The sequence below is a fragment of the Dermacentor andersoni genome, chromosome 3 (assembly GCF_023375885.2).
Source record: "Dermacentor andersoni chromosome 3, qqDerAnde1_hic_scaffold, whole genome shotgun sequence".
NCBI lineage: Eukaryota > Metazoa > Arthropoda > Arachnida > Ixodida > Ixodidae > Dermacentor > Dermacentor andersoni.
In genome coordinates this window covers 80,054,158-80,068,027 of record NC_092816.1, presented here as the reverse complement: position 1 = coordinate 80,068,027, position 13,870 = coordinate 80,054,158, and the positions used below count along the sequence as shown (strand labels likewise).

The 13,870-nt window shown below is 46.2% G+C and overlaps 1 pseudogene; it reads left to right on the top strand.

Moving 5' to 3' along the window:
• Nucleotides 1-9,614: 9,614 nt before the first annotated feature.
• Nucleotides 9,615-11,555, top strand: LOC140216365 (uncharacterized; annotated as a pseudogene).
• The last annotated feature ends 2,315 nt before the right edge of the window (nucleotides 11,556-13,870 follow it).

Here is a 13,870-nt window from a genome sequence, read left to right as displayed (position 1 = left end):
ATTATTGAAAAGCGCGAACCCGCCTCTAACCTCTTCTAAAATGGGCGTGTGCTGAATGCTTCCAAACTACCCGTACAAAAAATTTGTTCGAAGGATATCGAAATGTCATCGTTCAACGTCAGCAAATGGCATTCTAAGAACTTTGGATAATTGTTGAAACATATTGAGGAAGTTATTGACAAGTGTTGATAATAGGACCGTCACATTTTGTCGACACGTCATTGGGGCGTTTCAATTTGTAAGATTATTGATAGATTGTTGAAAATATGACATATTTCGTTGTTGAAAGCCCATTGAAGCATTGTTGAAGATGAGTTGAGTCTCAAAATTGAAAGTCCATTGACGTATTATTCAAATGTGTTCTTTGTCAATATTGAAAGCCCTTGAAGCATTTTTGCAGATCTGGTGAGTCTCAACAATAAAAGTCCTTTGAAATATTGTTGCAGCTGTGTTGAACGGCAACGCTCAAATTGTGTTAAAAGCCTTTTACGCTCCAGTGTATTCAGCAGTGTTTAAAAGAGCGCTTGTCTTAAAATACTGCTCACTTATGTTGTTTTGAATATAATTATCTTTTATCTCACGTTGGTATGTTTGCTGTGAGAGAATAGGGGTAAAATATAGATACAGGCACTTTTGCATTGCAGGCATCGGTCACGTCGGGCCCAAAGTATGCTCCTAGATTGCCTGTAATAAAGCATATTGTAAAGCTGCTAGCATTACTGCTATGCCACTTTTTTAATTGTCACAGTGAATGGTCCTTCACAAAATCAAGAGGGCTGAACTGATGCAGACAAACACCATTTTTCTTGGTGAAGTGTTTATTCGTAACCAAACCTCGGTGTAAATGTACAACCATGTGTAGATTGAGAACATCAGAAACTTCTTAGAAACTTTTGCAAAGTACAAAATTCCTGCAGCTTGGCACCATAACACGATTGAAAACTGACAGGTGTTGTGTGTATGGCCCTCAAGTAAACACATTTTCTAAAAGAAATAAATCTTAAAAAATAAATACCTAAATAAATATATGTACACGCAAAATGACATGACAGTAAATAATAACACTCAAAAAAGGTACTTGCTTTCTCCATTAAGCATCCAGTGGTAACATAACCATGGCATGATTTGCTTGTGCCCACAGCAATGATGGAGACACTGACATGCAGGCTGGTTATCTTTAAGTTTCATGCAATTTATTAAAGACTGGCTGTTGCAGCTAACATAACTCTAAATACAGTGCCAAACATTACTTCTACGAGAAATCAAGACGCATATTCAGCTGATTAACAAAACCTCATTCCCTCATAATTCTTTTTATTAATTGTAGCTGGTAGTTTAGAAAGTGTATCCACTTAGGATAAATTTCCAGAATGACACTCCAATCAAGAAATAGGCTAACAGAAGGAATAGCACACTGTGGTATAGAGGTTAGAAACAGGGATAAGGTGTCTCAGAAAGGCTGGCCAACGTTTCGATAAGAGGGCCTATCTTCGTCAAAAGCGGCCTCGTCATTCATCTTCGGCATGTTAATTTTAAAGGGTTAGTACAGTGACGTCACGTTCCGTTGTCGGTGAGGGCTAGATGTCAAGGGAGAGACTTCAAAGAGAAATAGCGCTGTTGCCTGACGTCTATGCGCGTGTTCCCCAATACGGGGGGACAAGCGCGGGAGAGTGGGAAGGTGGGGAGAAAAGAACAGAAAGCGAAGGAGAGGAAAAAAAGAAAAAAGTAGGGGAGGGACACCAAGAGTGGGAAAAACAAGAAAAGAAAAGAAAGGGGCATGGGAGGGTGTTGCGGAAGCGAGAGGTTAGGGAGCACTCAGGGGTGTCGTTGGCGGCATGCTTTTGTGGCGTTAGAAGAGCCGGTCATGCGGTCAGTGTGAGTGTAACAAAAAAGAACCAAAAAGACACCAGTTGATAGAGTGACTTTAGTAGCTTAGCAGCAAATGCGTCGAGTAATTTTGAAGGAGTTAGGATGGCGACGAGGATTCTGGGGTGCGATGCAGGGGGTAACTGGAAGGCAGCGGCATAGTCCTTCAAGGGACGTTAGCCCGAAAACTCAACCAAGGTGTCGTTACGGTGGTATACAGACATGGCGATACCTTGTGTGGCAGAGGCGCAGAATAGGCTATGCTGGCGTCTGGGATTCTTTAATGTGTTGGTGAGGGCGTTTCAAAAAAAATATGTAATTAAACAGACAAAAAAGTGGGGGAGGGGGGTGGCGAACCGGAATAACAAATAGAAGGGTGACGTGCGCAGAAGCTCGCGGGGGCAGGTGTACATGGAAAAAGGGGGTCGTACAGTTGATATAAACGTAAATACATGAAAGAGTATATAAATTGAGTACTAGGCTAGAAAAAATTTTGCGGAATGGAGGAATAGGTGAGGTTAAGGAATTAAGATTAGCTGGTAGCATAGCCTGTTTTGTGCATTGGTTGATGATATGAGAAATTGAGATTTAAGTGGGCTTTTCAAGATTTTGAGTAACCACGTGCCCAGTTATTCAAATCGGGTGTAGGCAAATAAACTTGTGTATGAGGTATGATTCCCTATATTTCCTTCCGCGAGGTGAACGGAAATTTGTTTTTAGTATAGAGAGCATTGCTTTGTCAAATATATGACCATGTTCATTGAAGTATCTGGCTACTGCTTTAGGTAAGTTGTGTGTTGTATCCACGCGGTGGCCGTTGAGTCTTGTATGAATTTGTTTTCCAGTCTCAACTATGCATTGCTTGCTACAAGCGGCACATTTGAGAAAGTATACTCCGTTGCTTGCTGTGCAGGTGAAACCCGAAGTTACTTTCTGTTAGTAATTCGACGCCGTACTTTTGACTGTAGTACTAGATTGAATATGTTTGCACGTAGAGCACCTGCGGCGGCAGCAGGGACCGGTTCGCAACTCCGTCTTTCTCCTTAGTTTGGCATGCACAAGAATATTTTTATAATTAGTGTTGCGTCTGTAAGCTACTCTGGGCGGGTCGGCCATTTTTATTTATGTTTCTGGTTGCTGGTGAGGATTGGGTAGTATTTACTGAGGATGTTGTTCAAGTTTGAGAGTGCATTTGAGAGTTTAGTAGTTGTTCTTGTTAACTTCGGGCGGGGCTTGAGGACCTAGGCTCGATCAAGAGTGTTTGCAGTGGAATAGGTTTTTGGAAGGCCACTGATTGCGTGGTTTCTGTTTGATAGGGTTTCTTAAAGGTGATCGAGTCTATCTATGTAGTCTTGGTCTTCAGCGCAAATGCGACGTAGTCCTGTGGCTTGGCCTTTAAAAATGCCTTGTTTGCAATGTAGGTGTCGTGTATGATGGCTCGTATATTCTAGGTACGGTTGTTTGTCCAAAGGGTTCCTATACAGCGTTGTCTTTAGTGCCCCATTTTCAATGTATATTGTTGTGTCTAGGAAGTTTATGTGCTCAGTTGAAGATTCTGATGTGAATTTTATGGTTCGATGAAAAGTGTTTACAAATGCTACATATTTATCTAGACTGCCTTGACCATGTCCCCATGTTAGGAATACGTCGTCCATGTATTGTAGGTATGTGTGGGGCTTCTCAGTGCAGCGCGATAGGAAATCTGCTTCTAGAATCCCTATAAATATGTTCGCGTAAGTTGGTGCAAAAGGAGTACCACAGTTTGTCCCATGTATCTGTAGGTAGTACTTCTCCTCAAATTCGAAATTGTTATGTCTCAGAACTTATTCAAGGAGAGAAAAGTAGACTTGACAAGTAGAAAAGAAATATACGGACTCATACCTCACACACAAGTATAATTGCCTACATCCAATGAGAAAAAATTCGGCACGTGGCAACTTAGAATCTTTAAAAGCGGTAACTTAAATCTGAAATCATCATATCATCAACCAAGGCACAAAACGTGTTATATTACCAGCTAACCTTAATTTCTTAATCTCACCTATTGCTCCATTCCGAAAACTTTTTTCCTGCCTTGTGCTCAATTTAATGTACTCTTTCATGTGTTTACGTTTATATCAACTGTACGACCCCCATTTCTCATGTACGCCTGCCCCCGCCCGCTTCTGCGCACGTCACCCTCCTATTTGTTATCCCGGTTTCGCCGCCCCCCTTTTCTTTGGCCTGTTTTAATTATATATTTATTTGAAATGCCCTCACCAACACATTCAAAAATCCGAGACGCCAGCATACATTTTTCGGTGCCTCAGCCACATAGGATACCGCCATTTCGGTATACCGCCGTAACGACACCTACGTCGACTTACTGGGGCTAGCGTTTCTCGAAAGGCCATGCCGCTGCCTTCCAGTTACCTCATGCATTGGAACCCAGACTCCTTGTCGCCATCCTAACTCCTTGAAAATTATTTGACCCATTTGCTCCTAAGCTACTAAGTTACTCTTTCAACTTATGTCTTTTTGGGTATTTCTTGTTACTAGCACACTGACCGCTGACCGGCTCTTGCAACGCTACAAAAGCATGGCGCCAACGACACCCCTGAAGGCTCCCTAACCTCTCGCTTTCCCAATACCTTCCCATGCCCCTCTTTTCCGTTTCTTGTTCTTCCCCCTCTTGGTGTCCCCCTCTTTTTCCTTCTTTTCTCTCTCCTTTGCTTTCTTTTCTCCCCACCTTTCCACTCTCCCGCTCTTGCCCTCCCGTCTTGGGAACCACGCTCACAGACGTCAGGCGACAGTGATTATTCTGTTTGAAGTATCTCTCGTTACAACCAGCCGGTACCGACAACCACACGTGACGTCACTTTACTAACCCTTTAAAACTAATATGCGGAGGATGACGAGGCCGCCTTTGACGAAGATAGGTCCACCTATTGAAACGTTGGCCAGCCTTTCTGAGGCATTTATCCCTATTTATAACCAGAATAACAACAGTAACGATACAGATGTCATCAAAGTGGCTCTAGAAATGCTCTGTTGCAATTACTTTTTTAAAGAAAACGCACTGCTATGCATTGTAGCACAATAGTAACTGGAATGCCCAAGTATTTCGTCTCCCATTTGTGGAAGAATCTCGAAACTGGCGTCATCGTCGAAATTAATTTCAAGTGAATACGTCTTTCCACTTGAAAAATGGGGGTACCAGCGAAACACAAAGCAGGCGCACACAAGGGAAAGGCGTTAGACAGGAATGGACGCTGGACTTTAAACTGTACTTTATTTAAATTAATATTTTCGCATATACTACCCATGCACCAAATGGCCCAAGACCTTGCGCTAATGCACGTCCTTGAAACTCACTGTGTACAATTTGTAAACTACAATATGTGCCGTAATGTTATAAGGGAATGAGTAAATTTGTGAGAATCCGTTGAATGTGTTTCCATTTCTTGTGCTAGTAATGTCCACCTTTGAATAATCCAGCTCAAGAACAAGAATAATGCTACCTGGCACAGGCAACGTTTAACAAAAAATCTGCTGAACTTAAAAAGGATCACTCTCTACAATCTTTATTTGTTTGAATAGTGTGTGCCAATTTCAGGAAACCTTGTTTACGTTTGAAACATCGTTATCGCAATAAGTGATGTTATGGGAGCAGTTTATTATGCTGCATGTTGCATGATGCAGTTGTGTTTTCTGCCATGGTAGCGTTCCTGCGCAGGTCATTCCATATCATATTCCTTCTGTTCACAAGGCGGACCACGTGTGCTGCCATCGTCGTCGACGAAGCGCAGCTCGTAATTGAGCCGGGGGCGTTTCCTATCATATTGGCTGTGGTGGTGGAGCGCAAAGAACACGACACTTATCGCTCTTTCTGTTGTGTCCGTGACTATTTCGGGTTTCGGTCCTCGGATGCGGACGGGTGCAGCCGCGTAGTGGGAGTGTCCAGAACTGTGTGTGAACATTCCCCACTTTGCCAATGGGTAGAGCCACTGCCCTGGCAAGCCCTGGTGTGGGACAATCACGTGGACAGTGTGTTAGCGCCAAGTGATGTAGTGTGGTCGCCATCTCTCCGACAAGGCTACGTTCTTTGAGCGTACTATGTGCGGAATAAAGTAATTTACTTTATAAAGTTACTAAGCAAGGCAATATCATCAGCGAAACGCAAGTTGCTAAGGTATTCTCCATCAACTTTTATCCCCAATTCCCACTCCAGGTCTCTGAATACCTCCTGTAAACATGCTGTGAATAGCATTGGAGATATCGTATCTCCCTGTCTGACGCCTTTCTTTAATGGGATTTTGTTGCTTTCTTTGTGGAGTATTACGGTGGCTGTGGAACCGCTATAGATGGGTGCGGAAAAAAGATGGAAGCTTGCGCGCCTGCGGTGACTACCGCTGTACAGTGAATGAAGCTGCGAAAAAGGCTTCATACCTCCTGCCCACAACAGAGGAAGTGTTTAGCACTTTGAAAGGTGGCCGGGTGCTTAGCACCTTGGACTTGGCTCAAGCTTACACTCAACTTCATGTGATTCCAGCGACAGCACAGATTCTCACAGTAAACACTACAAAACGGCTGTAGAAGGCAAACAGGCTTCCTTTTGGTGTTACAGCAGCCCCAGCAATTTTCCAGCGGTTTATGGAGACAACTTTGAGCGGCTTGCCGGGAGTTTGTGTTTACCTGGACGATATCATCGTGACTGGAGCAACCGCAAAAGAGCACAAGGACCGCCTAGCGTCAATTCTCCAGCGGCTGGCTGAGGCAAACCTACGATTGTGCAAATCCAAGTGTCAGTTTCGTGTGGCAGAGGTTAAATTCCTGGGTTACAAGATTGATGCAGCAGGGATTCACACATCTGAGGAAAAAGTGGACGCTATCGTGAAGGCACCAGCGCCCACAAGTAAGCAGACACTGCAGTCATTTTTAGGCATGTTGGCCTTCTATGATCGATTTCTAGAGCATCGTGCTACAGTTGCAGCAACCCTGTATGAACTTCTGGCAAAGGACAAGACTTGGAAGTGGGAGCAACGGCATCAAAAGGCGTTTGATGAGCTGAAACGGTGCTTGTTGTCGAGGACTGTTTTGTCACACTATGACGAAAGCAAGCCCCTCTTGATTTCATGTGATGCCTCACCTTGTGGTGTAGGTGCAGTGCTTGCTGAGCTGGACAGCCAAGGCAGAGAGGCACCGATTGCGTTTGCATCCCGAACATTGGGTGCTGCTGAACGTAACTATGCACAACTTGACCGTGAAGGTCTTGCTGTAGTCTTTGCAGCCACACACTTCCACAAGTACATTGTGTGTCGAGAAGTCACGTTCGTGACTGACCACCAGCCGTTACTGGGGATTCTCGGACCACGGAAGCCGGTACCAGAAATGCATTCAAACTGTCAGCATACAACTACAACCTCCAGTATCGTGCCGGTAGTCGTCATCAGAATGCAGATGCGCTGAGTAGACTGCCTCTGCCAGACCGCATTGAAGAGCCTAACCCACCTGGAGACGTGCTCATGTTCGAGGCGTTACCACGACCGCCGTTGACAGCTGAGGTTGTGGCCACACTAACGCAAGAGTATCCAATCCTAGCAGCGGTATTTTCAGCAGTACAGAATGGCACCGTGCAGCGTCTGCAGGGAGACAGTTTCACCCCATACCGCAGAAGAGCCACCGAACTGGCTATCCATCGAGGATGCATCAGCTGGGGCTCAAGAATTGTCATACCAGCAGGAGCACGAGAACAGGCCATTTCATTGGTTCACGCAGGCCATCGTGGAATTGTAGCCATGAAAGCTTGTGCGCGCAGTTATCTTTGGTGGCCTGGCTTGGACGCCGAGATCGAAACAACTGTCAAGTCATGCGACCAGTGCCAGCGCACCCAGAGCGATCCAAAAAAGGCTCCAGTTCCAAATTGGACGCAGCCAACGACACCATGGCACACATTGCACGTGGACTTTGCAGGTCCGGTAGAAGGACATACCTTTTTGGTTGTTGTCGACGCTTTTACTGAGTGGGTAGAGGTGCGAGCGGTGAACAGCCCAACATCAACAGCAATCATTAATGTGCTGCGCTCTTTGTTTGCCACTTTTGGCATACCACGCAAGGTTGTGTCGGACAATGGGGCTGCATTTGTGTCTTCCGAGATACAAGACTTCTACCAGAGAAATGGCATTCGAAACGTAACGTCAGCTCCTTACCATCCTGCTACAAACGGGCAAGCAGAACGTTATGTTGGGGAACTGAAGAGGGCACGGGCCAGAGAACCATCCGGTTCGCTCAGTGCTCGCTTGTCACGTTTTCTGTTTCGGCAGCATACCACGGTACATCAGTCAACCGGGTTAACACCGGCTAAAGCCATGTTCCGGTGGGAGCTGCCAAACCAGTTGGACCTCATCATTGCATCGGAAGGACAGGAGGCTGCACAACCAGACCTACCCAAGAGTCGTCAACTTATGCAAGGAGAAGCCGTATGGGTAAAACGATTCGGCAAGGGGCCAGACTGGACAGAAGAAACTCTCGTTAAAAGGATGGGCCACAGATCCTGGCTTGTGAAATGCGCATGCAGAATTGTGAGACGCCATCTAAACCAGCTCAGGAAGCGCACCGGCGAAGTTAAGCTGGACAGACAAGCCTCAGCAACGCTCACATGGGGCATGGACAGTAATCCAGCGGAAAGCACACCAGCTATGCCATCTTCACGTCCACTCGAATCCGAATCGAGCATACCGAAACGACCAGCACGGATCAGACGGCAGCCTACTTGGTACAAGGCATCCTTCTGAGGGGGGAAATGTGTTGTGTCCGTGATTAGTTTGGGTTTCGGTCCTCGGATGCGGACGGGTGCAGCCGCGTAGTGGGAGTGTCCGGAACTGTGTGTGAACATTCCCCACTGTGCCGATGGGTGGAGCCACATCCCTGGCAAGCTCTGGTGTGGGACAATCACGTGGACAGTGTGTTCGCGCCAAGTCATGTAGTGTGGTCGCCATCTCTCCGACAAGGCTACGTCCTTTGAGTGTACTATGTGCGGAATAAAGTAATTCCCAGTACATAACACTTTCTGTGTTTCCCAGGTTGGCTGGGGCCCAACGCTACAACAGGCTTGTAGTACAACTTTTCTTGGACCTTCCCAGCTGTTTCCATCTTGAGTACTATGCTATTTGCCACAAGCATTTTCATCGCCTCGGCTAACCTGGACATTTGCACTTCGCGTCTTGTGTTCGCAAGCCGGACCACGTGTGCTGCCATCGTCGTCGACGAAGCGCAGCTCGTAAAGGCCGATCCACACGACGGACCAAGTCTGCAGGCCGATCGGTCACGTGATCCAACGTCACAGCCCGCCGCGGTCCGCTCCGGCGCAGAGCGCATCCACACGGCGGACCGCCATAGCAGACGGCAGAGCAGACCAACCAGCTAGACTCTCGGCCAGAGTGTTATCATTGTTATCATTCCGGCTCCAGTCCCACAAAGCCGGAAACTACTCAACGAGGGGTACAAAATGAAATCTCCTCATCACTCCAAGAGGACACGGTGTTTAAAAAATATATCTGCTGCACGCACATATAGGCGGAACGGCGGACATGAAACGACTGGCTTGACTGGCTTTTGCTGAGCCGAAAACTAGATTGTATATGGCTCAAGACACTCTGTTGCCGGACAACATTCGTTGGCTACGCCAAAATTGCTGCGGTTTGCATGCGGTGCGCCGCCAAAACTCTCGCGCTCATGCTACGCATGTATCGCGAATAGGAGTCGTCGAAATGGAGGCGCAGCAGAAACTTCGTTTGGCTGCGATGGCGTTGGCTCTTTGCGTGGACGAAGAAGATTACTGCCCTGCCCCGAAAAGGTCGTGTTGGATGTTGAATCGGATGTGCAGGAAGGAGCTCGGCCTACAGAACTAACTCTTCAAAGAGCTGGTAGTGTCCGACCCTGCTGAGTACAGACGGCTGCTGCGCGTCAGCCGGGAGCAGTTCGCGGTACTTCTCGCTCGCGTGGGGCCTAGGATAGCACGGAAGGCGACTGTCATGCGCCAGCCGATACAGCCGGCGACGAAGCTGCAAGCAACGCTGCGTTACCTTGCATCTGGTAAGCATTTTTCGTCTTGGTTTGGGCTGTTGTAGCCTTACATCACTTCTCATTGCATTGCTGCGCCTAGTGTACTTTTTCATAGCCAATTGCAGTGAAATGTAGCACCGGGTGCAACATCAGGCTTCAAGATCAGCAGCCGAATGCACATGCTTTATGTGTTGCCACAGTGTAGTGTGCAGCTAGCTATTTTCTTTCTAGGAGATCTGTGCCTTGTCATTCTGTACCTTCCCAGCGACATGCAGTGATGTGGGGTTTGTAGGAGCTAAAACGCCACTATTTCGCTGACATCGGCAGTACGAAAAAAAGCAAAACGATTGCCAAGCTGCCATGTCTGCATAAACTGCCCACGTTTAGTATAGTTTGGCTGCATGCGCCAGTATGCAGCCACTCTACCGGCAATCTAAATGGGTCCTTCCACCTCGCCTTTTTTATTTAAAGGCGAGAGGCACCATTCGCTAAGTCGCCAGTTCAGAGTCGGGCACTCCCCCGCCAACGATTTCATTCCCGAAGCATGTTCGGCTATCTGTCATAAGCTAAGCAAAATTATAGGAAGTCACCAAAAACAGCTCAAGATTGGCAGTACGTTATTAAGGGGTTTGACGAAAATTGACAATTTCCAAACTGTGTGGAAGCAATAGATAGGAAGCATGTCTGCATAATCAAACCAATAAAAGAAAATTATGGGGCTTTACGTGCCAAAACCACTTTTTGATTATGAGGCACGCCGTAGTGGAGGACTCCGGAAATTTCGACCACCTGGGGTTCTATAACGTGCACCTAAATCTAAGTACACGGGTGCTTTCGCATTTCGCCCCCATCGAAATGCGGCCGCCGTGGGACCAATCAACTCTGGGTCCCGTTACTTTAACTATAAAAAGTCGTTGAGCATTATTCTTCTGGGTGTTGTGGATGCTAATTACAAATTTACCTACATTGACGTTGTTGTGTCCGGTGCTCGAGGCGACGCAGGAGTATGGCAGACCACGCCCCTGCAGGTGGCATTGGAAGCCAACAGAGTAAACTTGTCAGACCTTGTGGGAGTTGGAGCAGGTCTATTCCTACCCCCCGTGTTTGTGGCCGGCGACGCATTTCCCATCGGAAAGAACCTGATGAAGCTGTATGGAGGTCGCAGCCTGTCGGGTGATCAGCGGATCCTCAATTACATGCAAGCATATTAAGCTTGATTCTTTGTATTTTAGAGGGCGTTATAAGGCTTTTGAATATGCTTACCTAAGAAAATGCAATAATTTTTCCCTTTGTATACATTTTGCAGGTTGTCCAGAGCAAGACGGGTTGTGGCGAACGCGTTCGGTAAACTGGCCAATACTTTCGCTTTCTTCCCACTACAATCAATGTTGGGCCTGAAAGAGTTGTCCCCATGGTGAAGGCAGGATGTGTGCTACATAACTGCCTTGACAAAGACGAGCACATTTCCTGACTCGGCGCCCGAAGATAGTAGGGAGGAAATATTTGTTGACCTACGAGCAACAAGCGGACGTGTAAACGCATTTGGTGCCAGGGTCCGTGAGGACATGCGGGAATACTTCAACGCCCAAGGTGTTGTGCCGTGGCAGAGGGCATCTGCATATGTTGATGAGTAGGAATAAAATGAACATTTGCACACACATTTATTTACATTGTCAGAAATTTTTCAACTGATTCCAGAATTTCTTTCTGGCACTGCACCTGCTTCACAGCGTCCAACTGCCTTATATGAGCCGCAATCGTTTTGGCAAAGAAAAAAGAGGCGTCGTTTGGCTCGGACGGTTGCTGCATGGCTGAGGTAATAGTGTGCAAAACTGCCTGCCTCTGGACCCAGTCCTCGCTTGTCGGCCCCGAGGAGCGTAACTGCCTCGGCCCTCTTGTGCTGAGTGTGGGCGGCGACTCGACTCTTCTCAACGTGGTTGGAGAGTTGGTGCTCGACCTTTCGTCCAGCATCACGGACAGCTCCCCTTCTTCCCCGCCACTATGTTCTGCAGGTGCCAGGAGATCTCGGTTGTGGTGAGGCTGAAATGATCAATATCACAGTTGGCATGAAATAAGTTGCTGTCTTGTTTCGGTTTGAATCCTGGCATTCACAGATGATACGTCGAAGCAACTGAAAATTGCTGCATGCGTCCTGGGCTATGGCACTTACTTGTCAGGTCTATGTGCCGAAGTCGCATAATTACGGAAAAGTTAGGAGTATGGCTGTAATTCTAAATGCAAAAAAAAAAAGACAGCCAGCTTGTCACAAATGTCGCTGCCCTATTTACAACACACCTTCATCACCGCCGCTTGCTCTGTGCGCCCGATAGAGAGAGGGCACGCGAGTGAGTCTCGAAAAAAAAAGTATTATTCTTTAAGTGCGCTAAATTATGTTTTATAATGTTCATTTGCGGGTCACACGTACAGCATAAAGATATGAAGCCTTGCCATCTGGCCAGGAAAGATTTATTTATTTATTTAATTATTTACTTTCAGTGCCCGGAGGCACTACGGAAAGGAGTGGGGGAATCATAACAAACAATTTCTGCAAAAAATCTTGGATTTAGGAAAAGGCATGTTGAATTGCGTTCTCGAAGTTTGTCATGAGAAGCCAACAAACACTGACACCAAGGACAACATAGGGGAAATTACTTGTGCCTAATAAATGAAATAAAGAAACGATAATTTAATGGAAATTAAAGTGGACGAAAAAACAACTTGCCGCAGGTGGTAACCGAACCCACAACTTTCGCATTTGGCGTGCGATTTCTACCAATTGAGCTACCGCGGCGGCGTTTCCCCATCCACTTTCTTGGGTATATATGTGTACTAGTAGAACCCTGAGAGCGTTAGTTACTCACAGACCTTGGCGGCGGACGTTGAACGTCCTTTTTGCCGCAGGCGTCACGAGAACGTGATCTTTTTGGGTGAAGGCAACTGGTCAATAAACCCACATATGGTACGTGAATGCATCAATGTTGCCTCATTCGAGACCCTCGTTATGTAATAAACGAGAAGAAAGGGGGTTAACCGAGGGGCTCGATTTTTATTAGTCATATCATGAGAAGCCAACAAACACTGACCCCAAGAACAACATTAGCTGGCCACTGTTAAGAAAGTATAGGCGCGTGTTACTGCATTTTTAACGACGGGAAATTTGCATAGCATTACGTTTGGTTACATTAAGTTACATTAGCCATTTAGTGCACCAGAGTGACACATTATTCAAATAGTTCTGCAGTTTACATGCATCAGATGGATTAGTAATTTTATAGTAAAGTAGACAGTTGTCAGCGAAGTGCTCAACAGAGGAAAACGTAATGCAGTCAGGGAGGTCGTCAATATAGACGAGAAAAAGCAATGGTCCAAGCACCGATCCTTGCGTCACTCCCGATGTTACAGCAGAGGAAGGAGGAATTGTTAATATAATTAGCCACAAAAACTAGTCAACAAACTGACTGCCTTTTTTTATCATTATAAAGCAGGTGACGTCATGCGCCGCTGTCTCGACTCATATTTTTTTAACATGAGCGCAAAAATCGGTCGCCAAAGACATCTGACCACATCAGACTGAATATGGCACATATGACTTTTATAGATGAGCATGTTCCGGTCCGATTCTGAAACAGTGGTAACACGCAACATCACAAAAATTTGTTCATACTCGTGTAGGTTTTCAGTTTTAATTATGTAGGTGATTTCTACTTGCATAGTCATTGGGTTCCAGGGAGCAGGGCACAAAGTATCATGCTCCCTGTATGGCACATTGCATTGCAGTGCGATATGTCTATAAAATACTTTGCATGAGCAATATCAGCGCTTCTTCTAGATTTGCTGTCTACGTAATAGCAAATATTTCCTTTTGTAAGCTGCATGAAACATCTCTTAGCATTCCATGACTCCCTCATGAATTTAACACTTATTGATAACTTATATGCAATGGCTGTGGTTTACCCGACCC